Source organism: Pseudoliparis swirei, chromosome 16, assembly GCF_029220125.1.
Source record: "Pseudoliparis swirei isolate HS2019 ecotype Mariana Trench chromosome 16, NWPU_hadal_v1, whole genome shotgun sequence".
Classification (NCBI taxonomy): Eukaryota; Metazoa; Chordata; class Actinopteri; order Perciformes; family Liparidae; genus Pseudoliparis; species Pseudoliparis swirei.
In genome coordinates, this window is record NC_079403.1 from 11,546,313 (window position 1) to 11,570,582 (window position 24,270).

The 24,270-nt window shown below is 39.6% G+C and overlaps 1 protein-coding gene and 3 long non-coding RNA genes across 5 annotated transcripts in view; 1 reads left to right on the forward strand and 3 right to left on the reverse strand.

Annotated features, from left to right (window-relative positions):
* kcnb2b (potassium voltage-gated channel subfamily B member 2b) overlaps window positions 1–24,270 on the forward strand; it is an 85,885-nt gene that overhangs the window by 4,961 nt on the left and 56,654 nt on the right. The gene's annotated exons all lie outside the window — the stretch shown is intronic.
* LOC130206304 (uncharacterized) lies at window positions 4,721–6,190 on the reverse strand. 2 transcript variants are annotated; one of them, XR_008834077.1, is made up of 5 exons: window positions 6,004–6,190; window positions 5,518–5,625; window positions 5,109–5,204; window positions 4,955–4,977; window positions 4,721–4,769 (listed from the first exon to the last, which is right to left on the reverse strand). It is a non-coding gene; the product is annotated as an uncharacterized LOC130206304 (long non-coding RNA). The 2 variants fall into 2 exon arrangements; XR_008834076.1 differs by lacking the exon at window positions 6,004–6,190 and having other exon boundaries at window positions 5,518–5,906.
* LOC130206303 (uncharacterized) lies at window positions 8,232–9,072 on the reverse strand. The gene is made up of 2 exons (XR_008834075.1): window positions 9,009–9,072; window positions 8,232–8,696 (listed from the first exon to the last, which is right to left on the reverse strand). It is a non-coding gene; the product is annotated as an uncharacterized LOC130206303 (long non-coding RNA).
* On the reverse strand, window positions 10,246–11,229 carry LOC130206305 (uncharacterized). The gene is made up of 3 exons (XR_008834078.1): window positions 11,156–11,229; window positions 10,473–10,587; window positions 10,246–10,276 (listed from the first exon to the last, which is right to left on the reverse strand). It is a non-coding gene; the product is annotated as an uncharacterized LOC130206305 (long non-coding RNA).

Genomic DNA, 24,270 nt, shown 5'->3' on the forward strand with positions numbered 1-24,270 from the left:
TTAATGTTAGGTGTTACATGGATGCCTACAGTGCTCAGTTATAATTTATGTAAAGCGTAGTTTGCAAGAGCAGCATCTATTTATTTTGATTTGTGTTCATGCAAAGCTTCGAGATCAGAAAACATCGAGGGGTTTCTTCCCTTTAGACTCCTAACAGTCGGGGCAGTCGGGGAAAATAACGGCAGAGAAATCAGAGGAATTTAAAGAGATCAATGTTTCTTCTTGCCAGACATTTCATGTTGGGTTTTCCATCTCCCTCCTCCTCTTTACACCAGCCATGTCCAGCCTCTTGCTTGCTCCTAATGTGGACGTGCACCATTACTCTCCTCTGTATCTAATAATCCAGTCAAGCTAGTGGGAATGCTGAGCAACGGGCCTGTATGGGTGCAGACTTCAGCTCTTTGGTCCTCCCACGCTTGGAGGCAACCAAAGTCGGTCCACCGACCGCAGACACTGTTTATTATGATGACATAATAGCATAATAGTGCAAAACGGTACTGAAACAGACACCTCGAATGTCAATATTTGTAACATTCGTATCTTCACAATTCACCATTTTGTTTTGTTTATTATTTGTGTTGAATCAGTCAGAGAAACCTCAGTGAGCACACAGTAACTCCACAGCTGCCTGTTGTTTCAGATTACTGCTGACAGCCTCCAACTCTCCATCCGTCTGTTTCCTTCCAGGCTTTTATAGCACTGAGACAAGTATTTGGCCTTGTGTGTGTGTGTGTGTGTGTGTGTGTGTGTGTGTGTGTGTGTGTGTGTGTGTGTGTGTGTGTGTGTGTGTGTGTGTGTGTGTGTGTGTGTGTGTGTGTGTGTTGATGTAGTTTCTGATAGTGGGAAAGTCCAAAGTGAAGGGAGGCAGGGTTAGAAAAAGTGAGGGAGAGGCCTTTAGTCAATGTTAAGTCAAATGCTCTGTAGAGTGTGTGCCTTTGGGTCAAGTTGAAGCAGCAGGTCTGCTACCTTGTGTTTAATTATCAGCCTTTCATCTCTGCATGGATTGTGGTCAGTCTTCAGAGGGCTGAATCGATACACATTGGCATTTCACAGCAAAAGATATTCTCAGCTTGTTGCTTGTGAGTATTTTATGAAGGGGAGGCCTCTGTGCAAGAAGCAGAGCAGCTGATAAAAAAAGTCCACCCTGCAGAAGTTATTATATCACTAAATGATCTTTTTTGGCTCTTAGCAAATTATCAGGATGCATTAAAAGAGTCATTTAGGTAGAGCACACCATCCTCCCTCTTGGAGTCTCCTAGTTACATAAGTCTTCCACTGGGCTTCTAATCAGTACAGCCTAGCATTTAGGCACAAGCACCTAAATCCTCTTTACCCCTGTTCAACACTGTCTTTCTCCTGTTGAAAGAAGTCACCTGCTGCATAAGGCTTATCTTAAGTGGTCATCAGTTATGTAATGGTTCAGAACAGAAATGGTTATTATCTAATTTTGGGGTTGAAATGACAGTGAAAGTGCCTTCAAAATGCACTCTGGTGTCAGTTTCACAACTTGTATACTCTATACATACAAACATGCATACCGTATATACACTGTAAGAAAAAAACCCGTAAAAAGAAGGTCAAATGAGTGGCAGCTAAACAAAAAAAATTTAAGGTAAAATACCTTACTTCAAATAAAGGACGAAAACCATAAATTTACAGTAATTTTCATTAAAGATTTTGCAGTGAAATACTGTTTTTTTACAGATTTTTCCTGTAATATTACAATCAAACACCTTAATTAAAGTGATATTTCTATAGGTTCTGCAGTGAAATACTGTTATTTTACAGATTTTTCCTTTATTATTACAGTCAAATACCTTCAATAAAGTGATATTTCTAAAGCTTCTGCAGTGAAATACTGTAATTTTACAGATTTTGCCTATATTATTACAGTCAAATACCTTCAATAAAGTCATATTTCTAAAGCTTCTGCAGTGAAATACTGTAATTTACAGATTTTGAATGTATTATTACAATCAAACACCTTCAATAAAGTGATATTTCTAAAGGTTCTGCAGTGAAATACTGTAATTCTACAGATTTTTCCTATATTATTAGTCAAACGCCTTCAATAAAGTGATATTTCTAAAGGTTCTGCAGTGAAATACTGTAATTTTACAGATTTTTCCTATATTATTACAGTCAAACGCCTTCAATAAAGTGATATTTCTAAAGGTTCTGCAGTGAAATACTGTGATTTTACAGATTTTTCCTATATTATTACAATCAAACACCTTCAATAAAGTGATATTTCTAAAGGTTCTGCAGTGAAATACTGTGATTTTACAGATTTTCCTATATTATTACAATCAACCACCTTCAATAAAGTGATATTTCTAAAGGTTCTGCAGTGAAATACTGTGATTTTACAGATTTTCCTATATTATTACAATCAAACACCTTCAATAAAATGATATTTATAAAGGTTTTGCAGTGAAATACTGTGATTTTACAGATTTCTCCTGTACTATTACAAGTGTTGAATTATTATGAAATATAAGCTTTTGAGATTACTGTGAAATCTAAATACATTGAAACATCTACAAAACATTCAATGTTTCAATTAAAGTAGGGGTTAGAAACTGAATTACATATAAAGTACACACCAATATTGATTTTAAAACATTTTATTTAATGTACATTTTCAAAATCAACCAATTATTCACTATCAGTTGATAAGTGAAAGCAAAACATACAAAAGGTCCATAATTGTGGGCGGCTGTAGCTCAGTGGGGTAAGGGGGTCCTGCAACCCCAAGGTTGTCGGTTCGATCCCGCTCTCCCATTAGTTGCAAGTCAGTGTCCTTGAGCAAGGCACTGAACCCCAGTTGCTTCCTGGGGCATCACTGCAGCCCACTGCTCATAATAACTAAGGATGGGTTAAATGCAGAGAACTAATTTCCCCTTGGGGATTAATAAAGTATATTTCTTCTTTATAAATATTTACCAGAAGTGACAGTGCAGATAAAGAACAATCTTCCAAATTTCCAATAATCAGCCAGATCCTCGGTGCATCTGGGAAAAAGGAAGAAGGACAAACAAATTCACTGGAAAGTCCTGAGAAAGTTGGCTTTCATTTCTTCCATTCCTTTAAACAAACTTAAACTAACTATTTTGAAATTGTCTGTACCAATTGACATTCTGTCAATCTGAACAGTCAGCTTTGACAATGATAGTAATTAAATGATTACCTATTTAAAGCTGCTAGAACTTCCATCAGAAACATGTGAATCACGAAAAGAAGAAAGACGTGGATTCACAACAATGGGCACGTTCACAGATGTATCATAGCAAGGTAAACACACTTGTAGCTAAACAAAAAAAGAAGCTAATTGATACATCTAGATCAAACCAACCACCGATAATTATATTGTGACATGTCTGAGGGTCTTTTCCTCAATGCCCTTTAGAAATAAAAAAGGGTAGATGATGATAATGATGACGACATGTCTTTGAAAAGTATGCTAACTCTCGGTGGCCCTGAGAGATCAACACACTGCCACTTAAGAAAACACATGCAAAAGACAAAACACAGGCAAGTTAAGATTAAACTTTAGCAATTTGACAACACATGTCCAGTATTTAGAAAACATGCAAATACAGAAAACAGAAGTGTTTCCAAAGGACAATGGTGATGAGCACGGTTTGAACATGTTTGTTGCTGCTAGTTTGAGACTTGTGAAGTTATTGAAGTGACGTCGGTCTGTATACCATCTGTTTATGTTGGGAACTGACTTTTGTTGCTGCTTTACTCTGCACGTAAAGTGACCGCTGCACGCAACTCATAGGACTTTGCAGACGAAAAGCAGAATTAAATCTCATATGACCTCATCTTCAAAATTGAAAAGTTACGTTAACTGTAGCTTGCATAATAACCATATAAGCAATAACTTTATGGTGGTGATAGTAGTACGGTATGTTTATTTCAGGTAAGGTAATAGTGGTCTGTTTGGGGATTTTCAAGGAAAGAAGTCTCATGGGAATGCTTGGCTTACTGTACTATATACGCTGTATATTTTTTGTCTAATAATGCCTACATGAATATGATGCAGGCTACAGGCTGTCTGTCCACACTGTTAAACCGGATAGTACAGTTTAAAATCTGTCAAATCTCCTCAGAAATAATCAGAATGACTGATATAATTCAGCTTTTCCGCTCTGCAAGGTCCTGCGAGGTGCATGCAGCTCACTTTCCGTGAGTAGAGCAGTAGCATATTGTAGGTCCACAACGTAAACAGATGATACAATACCCGATTTCAATAACTTCATGAGTAACAAACCATAGCAACAGCAAGCCTGTCCAAGCTGTGTTCATCACGATTTAGTGTCCTCTTGAAACACTTTTTCTTAATTTGCAGCGCTTTTCTGTACCGTGTTGTGTCGTCTGAATTTGCAGCGCTTTTTCTAAATGCTGCACATGTGCTGTCAATTTGATGAAGTTGTTTTCTTAATTTGCTTGTGTTTTGTCTATTAGCATGTTTTATTAAGTTGCAGTGCCCTGACCTCTCAGGGCCACCGTACAACTCAAAGGAAGGCCGAAGGAAAAGCTCCTCAGTTTTTTTTATGGCCAGTGCAAGAACTGTCTTAAAAAAGTGCTTTGCTCAGATCATTAAAGTACTTGAGAAATCATATCTAATATTAATCACAATGTAAGGTTTTGCAATAGTGGTTCAAATGGACTAATATCTTTTATATATGCTGCAGTGGATACTTACGTGTGATGGACTTTGGGTGTTTCCCCCCGTCAATGTTGTTCCAATCCTTATTGAGCTGAAAAATATAAGAAAGTTTCGTGTAATTAGCTATTATCAGTGTTGAAAAGGGTAATGTGAAAATGAATCAGAAAAAAACTGCCACCACATATTTCGTGCATGCAGAAAGTATTCAGACTTTTCACTTTTTTCCCATTTTGTTATGTTGCAACCTTATGATAGAATCATTTGAATTAATTTTACCTCATCAATCTACACTCAATACCCTGTAATAAAAAGAAAACTGGATTATCACATTGACATACGTATTCAGACCCTTTACTTGGTACTTAGTTAATGCACCTTTGGCACGGTTAAAGCCTCGTCTCTTCGATAAAACGCGACAAGCTTTACACACCTGGATTTGGGGATGTTCTGCCATTCTTTTCTGCAGATCCTCACACGCTCTGTCAGGTTGGATGGGGACCGTTGGTAAACAGACATTTTCAGATCACTAAAAACAAATCACAAACCTATAAGTGACCATGGAAGGTGAACTCAATTTTAAGAATCATATCACCAGCATCACCAAGGTGCCTTTTTCCAACTCAGAAACATTTACAAAAATTAGAGGCTTTATTTCCCAGTCTGACTTAGAGTAACTCATGCATGCATTTGTTTTGAGCAGGCTTCTTAAATGAACACAACACATTTTTACAGTATGTATGTGTGTATTGTTTCTGTTTAAATGCACATGTTTGCTGTTTTATATTGTTTTTTGTAAGAACAAATCCTATCTCTCTCTATGTCTTGTCTGTTTTGCTTACCTGTCCCTGAGTGGAATTATGTGCCCCACCATCCAGTGGTATCTTGTCACTCCTGGTTCTTCAGCCTTCTCATGATCTTGCAGGCCATGCACTGCTCAGGGTCCAGTGCTGTGTGCAGTACGGTTCGAAAAAGTGAAGAATACTGTCAATTATATCCATGTCACCCACCCTAAACCACATTCAAGTATGTTTTTCTGGTTGTGAGACAGAATCATGCCAACAAGCTAACGTTACCTGAAGCTAGTTTACTTAACTAGCTAACCAAACTCTTTGTAACAGTCCGTTTATCCACCTATAGCATTATTTAATCCATTATGAACTGTATTAAACACACTAATTAACTGATTTTAATGTAATAACATTACTTTTAAACATATAAAATGATTAATTTGTTTCCATATGTCTAAATGAAATATGTTTAAACTATGCTAAACAGAAAATTACATTAGGTTGTTTCAGAAAGTAACAGTGAAAATGTTTTCTTACCTGATGTCTTCAATAATTTTGCAGGATATCAATTCACGTAACTTTGCTGGTCACCACATCCCGTATGATCCTTCCTCTGTGTCCCAGTCTTTCTTTCTCCGTTGACATCCCACAAGTTAAAATCGCAGGCATATGTAAAATACTTCAGGTAATAATGCAGGTAGGTCAACAGCAGACACTAGCAGACCTGCCGAGTAGCGCCTGCCCCGCTGCGGCTTCCGCTCAAACAGACGTAATTTCAAATCCGAGGCGCGGACAGTTCTCATTGGCCAGTTCTCTGAGTGACAGGCAGATTATCCAATCATGTTCAAAGCAACGTGGGAGACAGCCAATAGCAATGGTTTTAGCGTGGTAACATAACAAATATAGAAAAAGATGACTTGTTTTGAAAGAAACTAAAGAAATGTCTGTATTTAGTTGTATTTATAGGCTGGTATATTCAATTAACTCTTTCCATTGCAGTGTATGAATACAAATGAAATACTATATGGTAAAGTTGTAATAATACCTATAGGTTAACACAAACACACATAGACACATGGTAGGCTATATATATATATATTTCAAACTTAGTATGTTTTAAGGCCGGTTGAGAGGCGACGGTTGGTCATTCAATTCCTTTGTAGTATACTTACTAGTCTACAGTCAACAGAACTCCAACACATTGATCCATATGTCTACATTGAGTCTACTCAGACGTCGTAGAATAATATTTGTATTATTACTATTATTTCCCCGGTTAGCCTCAACACAAGAACACACAAGTAGAGGCCCAGTGTTTAGTGGTTCTTTAATTAAAGAAAATGAAGCACCCAAATATTTTTAACAAGTTTTAGTGCCATTCCCTGCACAATAACCCAAATGAGGACTGATGACGGCAATTGAGATGGAACAATCAACAATAATCACTGCATATATTGCTTATCGCTGGATTGATATCATGGTGACATTCTATTTACATTCAGATGGCCCATAGTATGACCCTCTTGCATTTTAACAAATCCCTGACCTTTCCTTTAGAACCACCAAAATGCCAACTGTGCAAACATGACAATGTCATTTCCCCCGAACTGTGTTGCAGTGTTATGCGGCAGGTTGGTTTAGAGTTCAGCCTTTGCCCACAGCAACACTCATTTGCCAACATGGCCATTATCCCATACAGGTTGCAACATGTTTTCAAACTTTTAACCGCATGTAGCAAGTCAATCCATTGCCATTTCCCTCTTCTTGTCTTTATTCTTCTGCATAGCTCAAATCCAGCAGATCCAAGGTGTTGGCCAAAGTAGTTCGCCATTAGCCATCCTTTATATGGGACAATGTACATTTTAATTGTTCAACTGCTCACTGTAGACAGTGAATGTCTTTAAAGTATGTTAGTTGTCTATGGAAGCAAGGTAGATTCAACAGTAATTGTGCAGTTTGATAATGCACTACAGCATCATCTCCAGGCTAAATTGGCTGAGTATAACGTCAAAACGATGAAAAGGCTGATTTAACCCGTAAATACCATACATTTTGGAGGCACATTCAAGACTACTTGAGCTCCAGGCTGAAAAGGTTGAATTAAAGGCAGCCAACAACGCCGTTCTCGGATAAAGAAACTGCTGTCCTCAATTCCCCCGGCTAAATGCAGTCTTTGGCTGAATTACGCATGCCCAAGACAGCATGCACTGCAGCAGCACAAGGCCTACTTTCTTAGGGCTAAACTCCCCCTCTTTCACTGTGTGGATGCCCAACGGCATGCACTATAGCAGCACTGGGCCTCAATCACATGGGCAAAGGTTACTGTCTTTTGCCAAGTAAGGGCGCAAGTAGCAAGCAACTATGGCAGAATCGGGCCTCCGTCGTTAGGGCAAACCCAGTTAATTTAACCGGCCTGGAAGTGTCCATGTGGGCATAAATCTCTATAATACAGGCCAAACTCACCCTCTATTTTTTACTTGCACAACTTGGAATGTGGAAATCAAATGTTTTTAATAGCATTGTCATTTTCAATATTTTGAACAGTAAAGGCCTATTCCAGTTCAATGTAACACAATTAATATCACAGATAGCAAACTGACTCCCTCGGATGCGTCATAGGCTCCGGATCAGTGGCTAGATGTACAGCCATATTCATTCCATTTGGATCCTTCCATAAAGCAGCTCATTTGGCCCGGATCAATTACTTTACATACCGACATATATTTAATATGCATCAATGGGGAAAAAAGAAATGCAATCGGAAATAATATCAAAAACAGTTTATTAAAAGGACATCAAATTATTTCTTGTACATGTATGAATCATATTTATTTATAATTAGTTCGAGACAATATATACACACATACATATAGAGTAAAAACTATAGCTCACATTAGAACACAAGAGCTACAACTAATACAACCATAAATACCGACCACCTAACCCAAATACCACAATTCTCCCAGAGAATGGGTCGCAGTGACCTCAAGTGAATGGTGGAACTTCCAACTGAGAACTGGTGTGTGTGTATATATATATAAAAATATAAATATATATTATATATAAAAATATAAATATATATTTTTAATTCTGTTCAGTGTGGGGGATGTCGACAGTAGCACGCCTCCTGGAGCTACCCCGGTTTGCTGCCAGGTTGAACCACCTAATGGCATGCTTTAGAATCTGTTCATCAGTGGATGCATGTGTGGCATGATTCTTTCTGACGGCATCTGTAATCACACAAGCAGATACAAAATCTCATGAATCCTCAGTGCAACATAGAGCAGAAATGCAGTCTAAAATCTAGTAGCTGTCTGGCACTTAAGGTGTGCTATGCTATATTTAGAGCCAATATATCATATAACTATTATGTAAAGATATAGTCGAGTAACATTTACCCAAGTAGAGAATAAAGTTGCAATTCAAACATTTTATTTAGCACCGTTAAAAAGATCTGGGAAAGATGGTTATTCAGAAGTTTGAACACTACTCAAGACCTCTGGGTGAATCCAAATTGTTTTCATTAAATATGAGTTACTTACGCAGGAGCAAAGTCTTAGATGTCATTTGACTGAATAATTTTTTCTCCATTCATTCGAGGATGTTGGCATCATGTCGTCCGATCGTTGCCAGGGAGGAAATCGAAAATGGATCGAAAAAGTACGATTCATATTTGATACTTTACAGAATGTTTGAAAAAACATTTCCATCAAACATGGTATTGTCTAGTGTAAATTACATACAATAGATTTTAATCAGCTTTCGTGAGATTCTTAAAACAAAAAACTCACCACTCATTAGAATGTTGACGGGATCTTTGAGCCGTAGCGCAAAAAGTGCCACTTCCTCCATTGTGGTACACGGAAACGAGTCTCTCACCTCTGTAATTGTCTCCAGCATGCCTAGGATTTGAACTGGAACAGCTATATAAAAAACCATTCGAAAACAGTTAAAATGTAACGATTAAGAGATTTTACATAAAATATGGAAATATCAAGTTTTATACAATTTCATTAATGCAATCATAATAATCATATTCACTTGGATTCAATGTGACAGTGTGTATTGCATGTCTTGTATCCAATTAACAATTGTTAACATTTAAAAAAAATTAAATGATTAAAAGGTTCAATTTGAATCCCATAGCTGTAGCATTGAGGTGTTGCTCACGCAGCAGGCAATGGTGTCTGAACCACACCGCCCTCGCCAGGTGGGCGTGTCCCCTGGCGTCCTGTCCTGCTGGTGATGGAGTACATGGAATAGTTAGGAGGAGGCAATGATTGGAGGACAACTGTCCCGTTAGTGGTTGGACCCTGTTTTGTGGGGGAATTTTCATTTCACTGTCTCCATCCGAGTCTCCATAGAAATGGCTAGAAAGAGATAGAAAAAAACTAATTGGTCATACTATAAAAATGAATGACAGACGCTTTATTTTATTAAGGTAAAAGTGTTCTAAAGAATAAAATGTATACATATTTACTCACACCGGCATTGGCTTCCTCTTTTTAGGAATTGCCTCCTCTTCTGACTGGAGATCTGATGTGTCGCAAGACATATATTTCCACCAAGTAATTATCTAAAAATTAAGTCACATAAACACAATGAAAAAGTACAGAATTATAAACAGAACAATGTGATTAAAATGTTGTTTCCCCCAACATATATAACAAAGTGATTTTTTATATCCGTTTAAAACGGCCAATTAATACAATTGACGTCACGTGTCTGCCAGTCTGGTCCACAAAGCTGGTATAGCTTTATGGCACTACTGCCCGTTGAGTTAGTCAACAATTCTATGAAGTGGAACATCCTGAATTACAGAGGAAAGAAACAAACAGTGTCACTTGTCACAGAAATATAACCTTCTGTTCCAAGAACTTTGAAAAAAATAATATTTTGCAACTATTAAAGTTCTTTATAACCAGGAGTATGAAAATTTGTGTTTGAAAACACGAGGTATACCGTAAAAAAAGATTAAACATTGAAGAGAAGAAACTTTACTTAACAGTCAAAGTTGTATTCAGTTTCCCATCAATCACAGTGATGTAGTCAAAACATCTTGACGGACCCTCCGTCTAATGGTGGAGCTGGAGACAGGCCCATTCTTTCTGTTCATTTTATCTAAAACAAACCAAAATACAAACAATGTTTGAAATGCATCTTTTCTTTCAGGAAATATACAATATTTATTTGTTCTCAATTGTATTAATTTGTAGTGCTTATATAGCATGTCAAGTCATTTTTATAAAAACACTGTTACGGATGCGTGGTGTGGAGGACCCAAACGCAGCAGGAGTTTCACTAAAACTGAGTTTATTCTCAGTACAGGAACACAGACAACACCACACGGGAACTGAAAAAGACGATCTGTCACCAGACAAACAGAAGGACACAGATTAAATACACAGGGAACGAGACACAGGTGGAAACAATCAGGGCATGTCTGGAAACAATCAGGAAAGAAACAGACAAGCACAGGAGGGAAGAGCAGGAAACAGGAAACGAGACAGGGACTTCAACATAAAACAGGAAACACACAGATCCTAACAAACACTACGCTATTAAGATAGTATTTTAATGAATTAATACAAATCTGGTCATTATAAAGTTAAACAGGTTATACGGTTCCCTCTCAAATGTGTCTTTAAGTTGCTGTGAAAACATTTCCTTCCAAAGAATGTGTGCTTACCTGAATTGTAGAGATGGCGATCAACAGTGTTGTCACTTCTGTACAACTGTGAGGATGACATTGCAAATTCTAAGTTACGTGTTGAGAACTCAATACATGCATAATTAAATTAAAACAGGTCTGTGCTGGCGCTCGCTAGCTGTCGCGCTGGCGCTCGTTATTATTAGCGGGCGGGCTGCGGTTTGGCGCTTCTCAGCTCAGCACGGCAGAACCACTGACAATTCAAGAAGATAGCTCCATGAGAACCACACATGGTAGTTAGCTGGACCAGCCCTGGCAGAGGGACACGTGCAGTAGCAACATCAGCTTATACACCATCACCAACTGTGTGTGATTAAATACGATTTTTCTTTTAAAACCGGGATGTTACGGTAATAACTTATTTCGTTGAAGTCTAACAATACCTCAAACTTCACAAAGCAATGAGAGCTGCAGTTTTGAAAATACCAGTTTGAAAAGTCGAAGGGCAACAACAACGCTGTCTGATGGTGCGCGAATCGTGGCATGACAAACCGAAAAGTACAGGGCGGATAGGATCAACTGCTATCTGGGATGCTTCGCACTCTTCTGTGGTGGTCATTGCCATTGTGACGGTCTTATTTCTAGTTGACACTAAATCCTATATGGCAAGTTTCTGCTGCACTGCTCTCTTGAGGTTGAAACTTTCAAGCATGTTACATTTATCCAAAAGCGACTTACAGTTAGAAGTTAGATGTCTCGGCCCGGGACACCGACACTGGACAAATACTCACGGTCGCCCTATAATGCTCCTATAAAGAACAAGTATCAAAACCTATTATTTCTTCTACTTTGTACTCTTCAAAAAATGCAATATGTTTAATGTAATGACAAAAGTTAGCTACATTTAGATTCAGATTTACAGAGTTTGAATGTAAAAGTACACATTAATATAAATATAATATGATCTACCTTAAAATTACAAAGAAAATCGTTAAATTGTTAGTATGGACATAAACCTTCATATAAGGAGCTCCACATTTAATTACAGGTAATAATTGTTGTTTTACATGAATTTGTATGTCATTTAAGAAAACGGTAAAAAGACTGTATTAATAATACAGTCATTTTTCTTAAATGGGAAAAAATGTTATTTTGTATTATGAGCATAAAACTTAAATTAACAGTTGGGTTGTTAATTTAAAGATAATGTCTGTAATTTCACAGAGTTTTGTATGTAATTTAAAAAGAAAAAAATACTGTAAATATTTAGAGTTATTTACCGTAAAATTAGGATCTTTTTTTACAGTGTAGCTGTTTCATTTGTTTAAAGCATTTGTAATGGTGCCTTCTATTGTTTTCATGAAAAGTGTCTAATTTGTTGTATACAGGACTGTCTCAGAAAATTAGAATATTGTGATAAAGTTCTTTATTTTCTGTAATGCAATTAAAAAAACAAAAATGTCATGCATTCTGGATTCATTACAAATCAACTGAAATATTGCAAGCCTTTTATTCTTTTAATATTGCTGATTATGGCTTACAGCTTAAGAAAACTCTAAAATCCTATCTCATAAAATTTTAATATTTCCTCAGACCAAGTAAAAAAAAAGATTTATAACAGCTGAGTGTTTGTCAAGGCTCAGGAAACCCTTGCAGGTGTTTCGAGTTAATTAGACAATTCAAGTGATTTGTTTAATACCCTACTAGTATACTTTTTCATGATATTCTAATATTTAGAGATAGGATATTTGAGTTTTCTTAAGCTGTAAGCCATAATCAGCAATATTAAAAGAATAAAAGGCTTGCAATATTTCAGTTGATTTGTAATGAATCCAGAATGCATGACATTTTTGTTTTTTAAATTGCATTACAGAAAATAAAGAACTTCATCACAATATTCTAATTTTCTGAGACAGTCCTGTATAATCACTAGTTTGTTCTGCTATTTACTCACTCCAAACACAAATTTCCTCATATGGACAGCAAACTGCTCTAGTGGTATAAGCAGTGGGTAGAGCACTTTCCACTCAGTTGGTGCTGTTTGAACATATGGTTATGTTACTAAGCAGCAAATATCAACTTTCATAATAATCACGCTGCACGCGTACTGGGATTATGATATCTGTTGGCTGCGAACCACTAAGATCACTTTAAGATCTTTAAGATGACTTGTGGCTCAGTTTTACACTTCATCAGACCTCATATGGGTTCTCCAGCCGAGGTGTCCCACGGTCATGTTTAAAATGAATAGCAGGTTTGAACACTGCAGCCCGTTATTGATCTGACCAAAGCATTGTAAGTCTGAGTTTCCTCCGCAGAGCTGAAAGGGAACATTTGAAGCGAGGCAAAGGAAGTTGTTGAAGATGAACCAGATAGAGCTATCGATGCTGCTGGACCCTAAAACCTGTCTGTTGAAGTCGTGCCATTTTTTAAATAATTCCACACATGGCCATTGATTATTGTGTGCAGTAATGGCAAATCACACAACCATCCTCATTTCTCCTTTTGTATTGCTTTGCACAAATAACCTGCTGCTGCTTTTTCCCATCCATTTTCATGATTGGGAGCTTGCATGCAAAGGAATTACAGTCTGGATGCAGCTTACTGGCTATTGTATCCCTAGACCCACTGGTCTTTTTTCTACCTTATTCCACTTGACCATGACAGTGGTGATTCATGAATAAAGACCTAATTCAGTAAAACTCATGAGCTACGACCAATTTACACTATGGCATTCGCACACTTTAAGGAATAGAGAAGGGAGAGAACAACTGGATTCAGTGGAACTTAAGTGGAACAAGAAAAACTCACCTAAGCACAATTCTAATATAAACAACACGGCTAATACAAGCCACGGCTAATGAGTGGCCAGATGGTGTGATGGCTGAAACCTCATTAGTAATTCTACTGTCATCCCCAGAATACACCCTCACATTTCCCAAGTGAACAAAGCTGTTATGACGAGGGAGAAGGATTCGTTTCTTTATCAGTTAATCTGTCATGTAATCATTATGTTTATAAGATGTTTATTTTATTCAGAGATCCAGGTGAGATCTTAAAAATAGCTTATTTTGTCTTAACAACAGTCCAAAGATTATCTTTATAAAATGATATAAATGCAGCAACTTATCACTACTCAAAAGCCAGACCTAGTGAATGTTTGACATTTGGTCTCGATAAATAACTTGAATGATTAATCAATTCTGATCACTGTCACCTAACTAATAAATGTCTCAACATCATGTGTTTTTGTTGCTCTCTCCTCAACTCGTACTCAAAGGAAGTAAAATAAGAAGACAGCAAAAATCAGCTGTGAACCCAACACAGACATGTTCTCATATGTCAAGTTGAGCTATATTGTGCCATGTACACATCCAGCAATGGAGCAACATTAGCATTAATTTAGAGTTGCGTTTATGTCGACCCGATGGATTGCTCTGTTTTGGTGTCCACCGACTCCTGGGGAAATATCTGGCTATTCATCTGTTAGATGCTCTGCTATATCCACCAGCTACTCGTAAACCTTATCTACCTGCTGTTTGGTGCTGAGAAGGTGGCGTACAATACAACTTGTCATTCAAAACAATGCTATGAGGGCTGTCAGAGTGAACCAACAAGTTTAAGTGTTTGCCATATAAGCATATGATGCAAAGTAAAAAGGAGGTAAAAGCTCTCAGAGCTACGGGGAACTGCAGATTCAGGACTAAATTATCTGTCATCACTAATGTTTTGAAGTGTAGTAAAATTAGAATTTTTGCTCTATCCATTTCTTCTTCCACACATTGAGTTGCACACATGATACCTGTTCCGCCTGCAAAAAGTCCAGGAGATGAAACTTGGCATAAGGCCCCAGGTTTGAGTACCGTCAAAGAGAGACATAAATCCCACTGAAGGCTGGGAGTGGCTGTGGACCAGCAGTCAGCAGCGCTGCCAGCTTGATTGACACACCGGGTAAGAGGCTAATGTGCTCCTTCCTCCTTGTGTCTTCCTCATCTCCCGCCCTGTCCCCCTGCTCATTACCTCCACGGCTGCCTCGGGAGGTGTGCTGTTTTGCTGTTTTTCTCGTCCCAGAAGGCATTAGAAAAAGGGGGAAATGTAGCGACGAGGACGGTAGCGGGAAGACACTCATCATTCTAAACTCTTTGAACATCAGGTCTCTATTACGTGCTTCAGTGAACCCCATGTGCACACAAACACACACTATGTACTCTTGGCATGCCTCGACAGACATACAATAGTACACACTATGCCCTTCCGAAGTCACACACAGACACACACACACACACACACACAGCTCTTTATCTGAGGGACTTCAAATACTGCTAAGCCAGCTATCTGTGGGTGCCTCAACACCGTGAGCGCCACAATGTCGTCCCCCTAACTCTCCCCATGCTGTCTCTCCTTCAATATCCTTCACCTCCTTTTCCCTCTGGCATCACAGCTGCTTTCACAGCCTCCTTTTACATTCACTTATTTATTTTTTTCACCAGCGCCCTACAGTCCTCAATTTCTTCTTATAACTGCGACCTCCTGCGCCCTTTCAGCTCTCTGCTGTTTTTCCTCGCGGGGTGAAAGCTGAATCGTGAACTTGCCCAGCATCCATCATGGAAGCGGTGGTATGAGATATGGTATTCATTGTGATGTTTTTACATTTGGCTCTTGTTTATGATTCAGTAGCAGTGGTCTGGGAATGATTTCTCAGGCGGTCTCCACTTTCTGCAGAGGTGTGCTCTTTCACTTTTGGTACAAAAGCAGCTTTACATGCGATGAATAAACAAGCAATACAGAAACGTTGAAAATTGACCAAGTTATGCATATTGTTATTCCTCAATAACAAAAGGGATATCCTTGGGAGTCCTGGCAGTCTCCCCTGACCAAGAAAAACCCTCCAAGTAGCTCTTGAAATGAAAAAAAAACAAAGTGTAATCAACTTCATTCTACTTATTTCCTCGGAAATGCTGCGTTTGCTTAGTTTCCATGGTGACCGTGGTGGGCCTGCCATGGTGACTTATCGACACCCGAGGAGCCATTCATCTCTATACAGGCTGTTGAGAGGCAGAGCAGCTGGTACCTCAGCCCCCACAACCAACCCCGTAGGAAAATGTTTAGGAAACACTTTTCAGCACAGCTCAGGTCTCACTAAACTGGCCCTCAGATTGTCACAGGGATGATTTTCTTTCTCTTTTTTCGACGAAGCATTTTTGGTACTCCTCTTGTTGTGTACTTTCTACTAAATGGAGTTATAGCGCAAGTTCAGACAGGAAGTCCATACCTCAAACCTGCCATTTATTCCTAATATGTCTGCTAATCATTTCTCGCACATACTCACTCATTGTTTACTCGCTGTCATCGTGCGGCGCAGTCAATCATGACACCAGGTGCGCAGGATCAGCTGGTCCCCTCGATCCAATAAGCACAGGGAAACAATCACATGGTGAGCCTATCATCTTGCTGCTGTCTCATTTAAATATGACTATCTATCTTAACTTCAATCATGTTGCTGTTATGCGCCCCTCCACCTCTCCATCTCCGCCCAGTCTTCACAGATCCATCAGCTTCATCATTCTATCAGCTCATCAGCCACCACCAGGTCTGGACTCCACGGGGGGGATCTATCTCGTTGCTGATCGGGGCAGTCGGGCCGCAATTACAAATCTCCACTTAGAGTCTAAGCGCCAAAGACTCTGAGACTTCATTTGATATCATCTGTTAACAATAAACATTATCCTTTCTTCATCCAACTGGTCTCTCCCTGAAATTACCTGTTTTGGTGCGGTGGAGACAAGTTCACCTTCAGCCCAGGATCTCCATCTCCAGGCCGATCACAGGGTCTCCAGAGCATCAGCAGCAGAACAAGGAATTGTTTTTGTCAGGTATAAGATATTTAAAAACGTCTACGACGGAGACTCTGAGTATTTACAGGAAAAGAGACCGATAGAGCGGATTATTTAGAGGTTTAGAAGGGTAAAGCCACTTGTTAGCTATACCTCATGGATACTCTGGGACAAAGTAGAAGCTCTTCTATCCTATTTCTGCTCCTCTGTTGGACCGCCTCTGTTTTTATACCTTGTCTTCTCCTCTTTCTCGCTTTGCGTTTCTCTTGTGTCATCATGCTGTTGGCGTTACTGTGGGCTGGGCTGCCTGCTGTCTCCCCGCACCCTAGGAAGTGATGAAGACATGATGATATTTCCTGCTTTTTGATGTGTGTTTGGGCCTCCCGCATCTTCTGCTGAGCCACAGGAGTGCTTCAGTGCTGACCACAGTAACTCTGCCTGGCTTCAAATGCATCAATCCACCTTAAAGTTCAGTTCCCCTATTTCTGGCATTCATAATGAGGTTCATCTTTAATAGTATATTCTCAGATTCAGTTATTAAAGTTTAAGCGAAGTATGTCATGGTTTCTGCCCGTGGCAGGAGATATTTCTGCTATTTTTAAGAATTTTTACTTGAATTTCTTAGGATATGCGCCAAAGTGTTTTCCACCGCATTGGTTCAGCCAAAAAATATATTAACAACTAGAGTTAGAAGAATGAAAGCTTATATCTTTCTTGATACTCGTTTTATCTGGAGCGCCATCAGCAGCTCAACATTGTAAGTTGTCCAAATGCTCCAGCCCCAGCTGTACATTGTTTTTACCGCTAATTTGTTAATGTTAGCATGTCGACATGCTAAACAAGAATGGTGAATATGGTAAACATTGCTTAACATCAGCACATTAGCGCTTTTTTATTGTGAGCATGTTAGCATGCCGATGTTTGCATTTGGTAGCCTACTACTAACTTCACCAAAACACTAATTCTGATTTGAAACAGATGAAATATAGCATGTTGGACTACACCTAATTGTTTAGGATTTAACAAAAGTTCCTCTGTCTATGTACCTTCAGCATAACCCCCTCTAACCGTAGCGAGTGAAATCTTAGCTAAAAATTAACAACCGTATATGTTCTATTCTTTCCATTCATCCTGTGCCATTCAGTTTTGTATCAAAGCCATTCATAAAACCAGTAAATCAGTGAAAAACATTCCTAAATGTGCACTCAACTGGAGCGTTCCAGCTGTGTGTTGATGCCTTCGGCTCCCTAGTGTGATCTTAATCAGCTTACTGCCATTGGAGGAAAATACATGACTGGCCTGAGGGCATGCAGAGATGAAGACACTCATTCAGAGCATGTGCCCCGTGTCAATGTCAGAAAGCCAAGCAATGGGCCAAAGGATCAGCATCTGACACACCCAGAAGGTCCTTTTCCCTCCTGCTTTTCTCTGTTGTGCTCTATGTGCTGATGTGGGTCCGTTTAGTAGTCAGACATGTATGCGTCCACAAAGTCTTGAAAAGACGGGTAACTCTGGACATTTTCTGGTTTTTGAGTTTGTATGGAGGACAGATCCTCCTTTAGCTGTCAGTACGACAGCTAAAGGAGGATCTGTCCTCCATTATTATAGGATCAGGGAAGATTTTGGTCTGTTGGGTGTTGACATTTGGTTGAAGCCTTGCAAATCGATAGGATGACTCTCAGGTATTGACCGCTGTGTTGAAAGGCCCAGCTGTCTGGCTGTATTTCAGAGTACAAGGTTGTGTGTACAGTGCAAGTGTCAACCAAGAAACACCATCGCCCCAGCTCACTGGTTGTACCGATGCTTTTACCTTATTTCTGATATTTGCTGTTTCGCTCCCTTGGCTCCAGCTGATGTTGTGTATTTATGTCTGGATCTTCTTCTTTTTTTCTTAACTTGGTGCTACTTTTCCACAAGCTCAGCTCTTTTCTTTATGTGATTCACCTTCAGTGACTCACTGGTACGTTTAATTCCTTCATACTCTTCATTGATTATGCCCATCTGGGGTGAGAAATATGCTTGTTCACCTCTTCTCTGCCTTCATCCTACCTCAGTGTCCTATCATTTACCCTTGCTCCCATATGCCTTGTTTCCTCTTCAGTCTCCTTCCATATTTCAAGACATTCTTTTATACAAAACAAATATACAGTTATAGGACCTCTCCCACGCATATGTATTTAATTTTCAATCAATAATGGTACGTGAATCAGCCACCGGAAGTCCTTGGACCCAGACTTACCGAGGCTGGACGCTGCTTCTGGAATTGACCCAACTAAAGATTTTTAAAGTATACCTGTTTTGCCATAAATCCCCCTTAAGTAGTTTGACAGTATCTAAAGACCACCTAGCACTCTTAAGCATCCCTAGTCTTCACCTCCTGCTCCAAGGTATTGAATTAGGTGCCTGACATGCGAATAACAATACTAATGTTGATGGATGACTGTTGATACAAGGCAAAGTAGCACCGGCCTTTGTCACGTTTACAGTGTTGCTATTCTCGCCTTTTTGAGTGGTTACTTTCACCCACTCTCCAGATAGTCTTGTGCCATTTGGATCACACTAATACTGCTATATAACTGCATTTATGTCGCCATAAAAGTCATGTTATGCCACACATAGAAATCATTAAGCTTAGCATTATAAAGTCTGAACATTTAAAGGCAGATGTAAAGGAAAGCTCACTTCTAAAAATACCAACAAGACGACCCATCTCACCACTACACAACACACTGAGAGAGAGTAAACAGCCTGAAAATCTCGATTTTAATCTTCACTGGTTAGGATTTGGGAATACGGCGAGAGATTAGGAGGTCTCGTTAAGACATATATCTGCTTTGTGAATCGGTAAAAGCTAATGCGGATTATAATGTGACGTATTAAATCGGGTAAGGCAGTGAATCATCCACCCTCGGATGCATGATTCATCTCCGCTGGTATTACTTCAATATGTATGTATTCCTTTTCTTCACATGTCACAGCTGACAAAACCCTGGCCTTTAATTCTAGTTAAGATGTGGAATTCTATCACATGACACATTTCCAGTTTAACCTTTTGGGCACATAGGGCATTGTCTCTGAGAGCATATTAATTCAATTGTAAAGTAATCTCATGTACAAGAGTGCATACACAGAAACATGTATATGCACAGACACCCTCGACTAAGAAATATTCAGATGAAGACAGATAAAAAACCAACAAGATAACATTGTGCACTCAGTTTCATTTCCACTCCTTAGGCAGCCCTTTTGACAACTTGAAAGATCTTTTTCTCTCTCAGGCAGTTGAAGTACAGGGATTTATTCATCAAAAGATTCATATGTATCTGTATTTTTCTTGACGTAACAATCTATTTTACATTACAATTTGTATTTTGTTTGTCTCATGCCTTAAATGAAATTCACTCCCTGCTCATATCTGTAAGTTTACCACCAGATGTACAGATGTTCTTTCAGCTGATGGATCTCCTCGGAGTTGGTGGAATGTGCCAGGAGAAACAGCGCACACTTTGGCAGCGGAAAGTTGTGACAGAGGAATGCTGTTTACGTTTAATAGTTTGAAAGTTTGATAAATATTCATTTAAAAATGTTTTCATTTTGCTGTGTGTAAAAGGTTTATTCAGGGTGGTGTGATTTGTCTTGCTGAACTCAAGGAAATTCCCCAAATTACTATTTTCCTAATTGAAAGCCGAAGTCTGTCTTCTTACAAGGATTAAGTCTGGTGGGAGGTATAAATACAGCCTCCTGTCTCTCTGACTGACAGGTAGACCCCCCCCCCCCACACACACCTGATGTGCTGCTACCATAATCCCCTCTGACGACACTGACGACAGAATTAAACAGCCCGGTAACGTAGCGTCAGCTGCGACGTCCCATCTGCTTCTCAATGCAACAATCACAAGCTTATGACGATGGTGAATCAATTAGCATTGCTGGCATATAGCAGTTTAAGCTAAACAGGGCCAAAGGCGGGCTCATTAAAACGGTTGTCTGTTTAGCCTTCTTGATAGAAGGCCAAGCAAAGGCTTAGAGTTGTTGGGACTCTGTGGATTGCCCGGCGTTCATGGCCTAATCTGGAGCGATTGGCTTTTCTGTCTCCAGGCAGGAACAAGTGGAAGTGAACATGGATTTAAAAAATGGATGCTGCTTCATCCACCATCTTTTATATTAACAATGGCTCAGAGGCCAGTTGTTATAATAATTGTCATGTGAAAGACGTCATCTGTTGTGACAAAGCCACAGACAATTATCACACAATTTTGTATCTGCCCTCAACTCATATTTTAGCATCTTTTAGCTCATTGATTTAGATTGTACACCCTGCAACTTGTTTTGTTTCATTCTCACTGATCTTGTGTTGTTTTACAGTAGCAGGCAGGGTGGTGCTGAACAAATTACAGTAACGCTAATACTTAGCCATACCTTTAGTGTGCTAACTTAAATATTCCCAATAACTTTGTTTGGGGATTTTTCAGAATTGTCCAAAATCCTCTCTGGCGAAGAAAAATCCCACACATATTTGAGGATGGGAGTATGCATCTTCATTTGTAATTGATAATGTTTGTGCCTGTTTTTTCAGGTGTAGCCTGCAGAGACATATGGTGTATAAGATTCCTCCTATTGGTCCTCAAAGGGCCTTGTGCTGAAAGATGCAGTGCAGATAACATTAATGCCCGCTGCCTGCGTGTGCCTATAGTGCGTGTGTATATACATTGCATGGACATCATCAAGCAATAATCATGCAAAGCACTTGCGATTCAATTGCTAAGTGTAGGGCACCATTTACAATACATTAATAACCATCTCAATAGAAAATGTCAAACAAATTTATTTCCTTGTCCTTTTGATTAAACATGAGCTCTGGTTGAGCTCACGTTTTGCTGAGACAGTTTTCTTTTCTACGTGCTGTTGAATTGTCTGATAATGAAATCTCCAATCTCATTAGCTAGATATCTTCCCTCCTGCTCTGACAAAGCACTCATTGGTATTTGGTGGCACCGACGAGGCACTAGTGTAAATAATGGAATTAAGGGAGATGCATTTTTATATGAAATATTGATTCGCAGGACATCTACTTGAATTGCAACAAAGTGCTCGCAGACATTAACAGGGAGCTTTGGCTGAATAAAATAAAGAAAAGAAAAATTGAGAGTAAGGACAGGAAAATACCACAAGAGTGAAAGAGAGAGAGAGAGAGAGGTGAGCGACAATGTATCAGAGTAACAGACTGCAGCAGTTGGAGAGATACAAGCCTATTATGGAGAGCCATAGACAGCTTCACAGGGATGGTGCGTTGGTTAAGGTTGTGGCTCTGGGACCATAACAGACAGTTGGATCCAATCCACAAGATTTTACAGATAGCGTCAGGGGTTGTCTCCTCTCTTCTCCTGCTTGCAACTGCAGCCAGACTCCCTCACGATGTTTGTTGCTAAGCCACATACTGTGGAAGACTGAAAATGGGAAGAAGAAAACACACACTCAATGCAAGGCACACGCTCCACCCTAGATGTGTACAGTAGCACAATATAAACCCTTTGCATTTCCATAACCATGAGTGGATGTACAGTAATGTCCCATCTTACATCTCTCTCCTCCTTCACGTGAGCTCTGTTTCACCGGACCAGTCCTGGTGGTGTCTCTGGTTTTAGTGTTCAGAGTGTAGGTGACAGCTCATATCTGTGTTTATGTATATACTAGAAATGTGAGCATTTAACTGCCTGGGCCTAAAGTGTGACAGGGCAGAATGTACAGTGTGCAAACAAAGCCAAGTCAAGGTGTCAGATTCAGTTTGGGACCGGGACACTGATCTCTCTTTACATCCGGGAATATACAATCTGGAATTTGCGGCAGTGATTTACTGTACCTGCACCCATAATGTATTGATGCCATAAAACACCAGCACATAAATTCTTTAAATTCCTTTCATTAAATTCTCCATTGTGCTGCTTCATCTATTTTCTCTTCTTTTTCTTCCCTTGATTTTTGTGGCCTCTTTTTACTTCCAACCACATCTCACCCACTACCCTCTGCTCTCCTATCCAGTACAGAAAACTGCCCTGTATATTTACCTCTTCCCCTGTGGAGGACACATGTAACCTCTATCCTCACAAATAGTATGCAATGTTTGTCCTTAGAGCTAGTTAATATTTCATGCAATTGAAATAGAGTCTGAATTTGTGCTTTTTTTTATGTGATCCAGCTCGTGTGTGCCTCCTCCACCCCCGAGTGAACTCTAAATGACAAAACCACAGGCTCGTGCAGCAAGATTGCAAGTCAGCACATCACCCAATCTGATGCCACCGTGTAAAACACCTTGGGTAAATTAGCAAGTGAGCCGTGCGTGCGACGGTACTAATCTGGCATAAACACAGAGTGTGCAATTTAAATGTCAGTTTCCATCGCGACAAGTCCAATTTAGGGCAGCTACAGAGAAGTGAATGGATATCACTTTATCATCCTGATAACTTAATCCCTTCTTTGTGTTGTCATGCAAGAGACGGAGATGGAGGGGATGGAGTTGGAAGCTGGAAGGGTGTGTCTTGTGTCACCGCATACTTCTGGTGATTCAGGGAGGTGATGTAGAGCGGTGCAAATTAATGGACGGCGTCTTGTATTTATGCTCTTAGTTAAAACAGAATTGTTGTTTGCTTGAAAGTGAAACTTGTCTGGGGTTAAAGTTGATAACTACAACACACTCCCACGCAACGACTTCCAAAAACCTAAACAACCCGGTGAAAGGGATGTTTACTTTATTCTAAAATACACTCTTAGGCTACTGGGATATGTGTACACGGTTGTGTTTATGCATGAGTGTGGTGCACACATTTCTATCGCTACTTTTAGTGCCACTGATTAGCATTTTATCTCTTTTTGCTGCAGTGTTCATTTGACTATACTATAATCACGCAGGGCCATATCATTGTGGAGCATATTTATTGCAGCACAGTAGAGGTGAGGTCAACTGTAGCACAGGAAACAAAATGTCCATGTGGGGATATAAGATATAAAGTGGGAGAGGCGTGGCGAGAAAGATCTTAGGAAGCAGCAGGAAGTGAGAGCGAATGATGAGAGAAGAAAACAAGATGGTGGGGTGGAGGGCGGGGGGGGCTAATGTGTCCTTCATGGGGTGAGGCTGGACAGAAACAGCTCAGCGTGGAGCTAAATCGACTCCATTACAGGAGCACCAGTAACACCACCCACCCATCCCATCCATCCCAGCCAGGCAGTTACAAGTCTCAGAAGGAACGATGGGAGATTCGCTGTGGTTTCTGTGTGTTTACTGCTGCTTTGCATGCTTTACACCCGGGGGAAATAACATTTCCA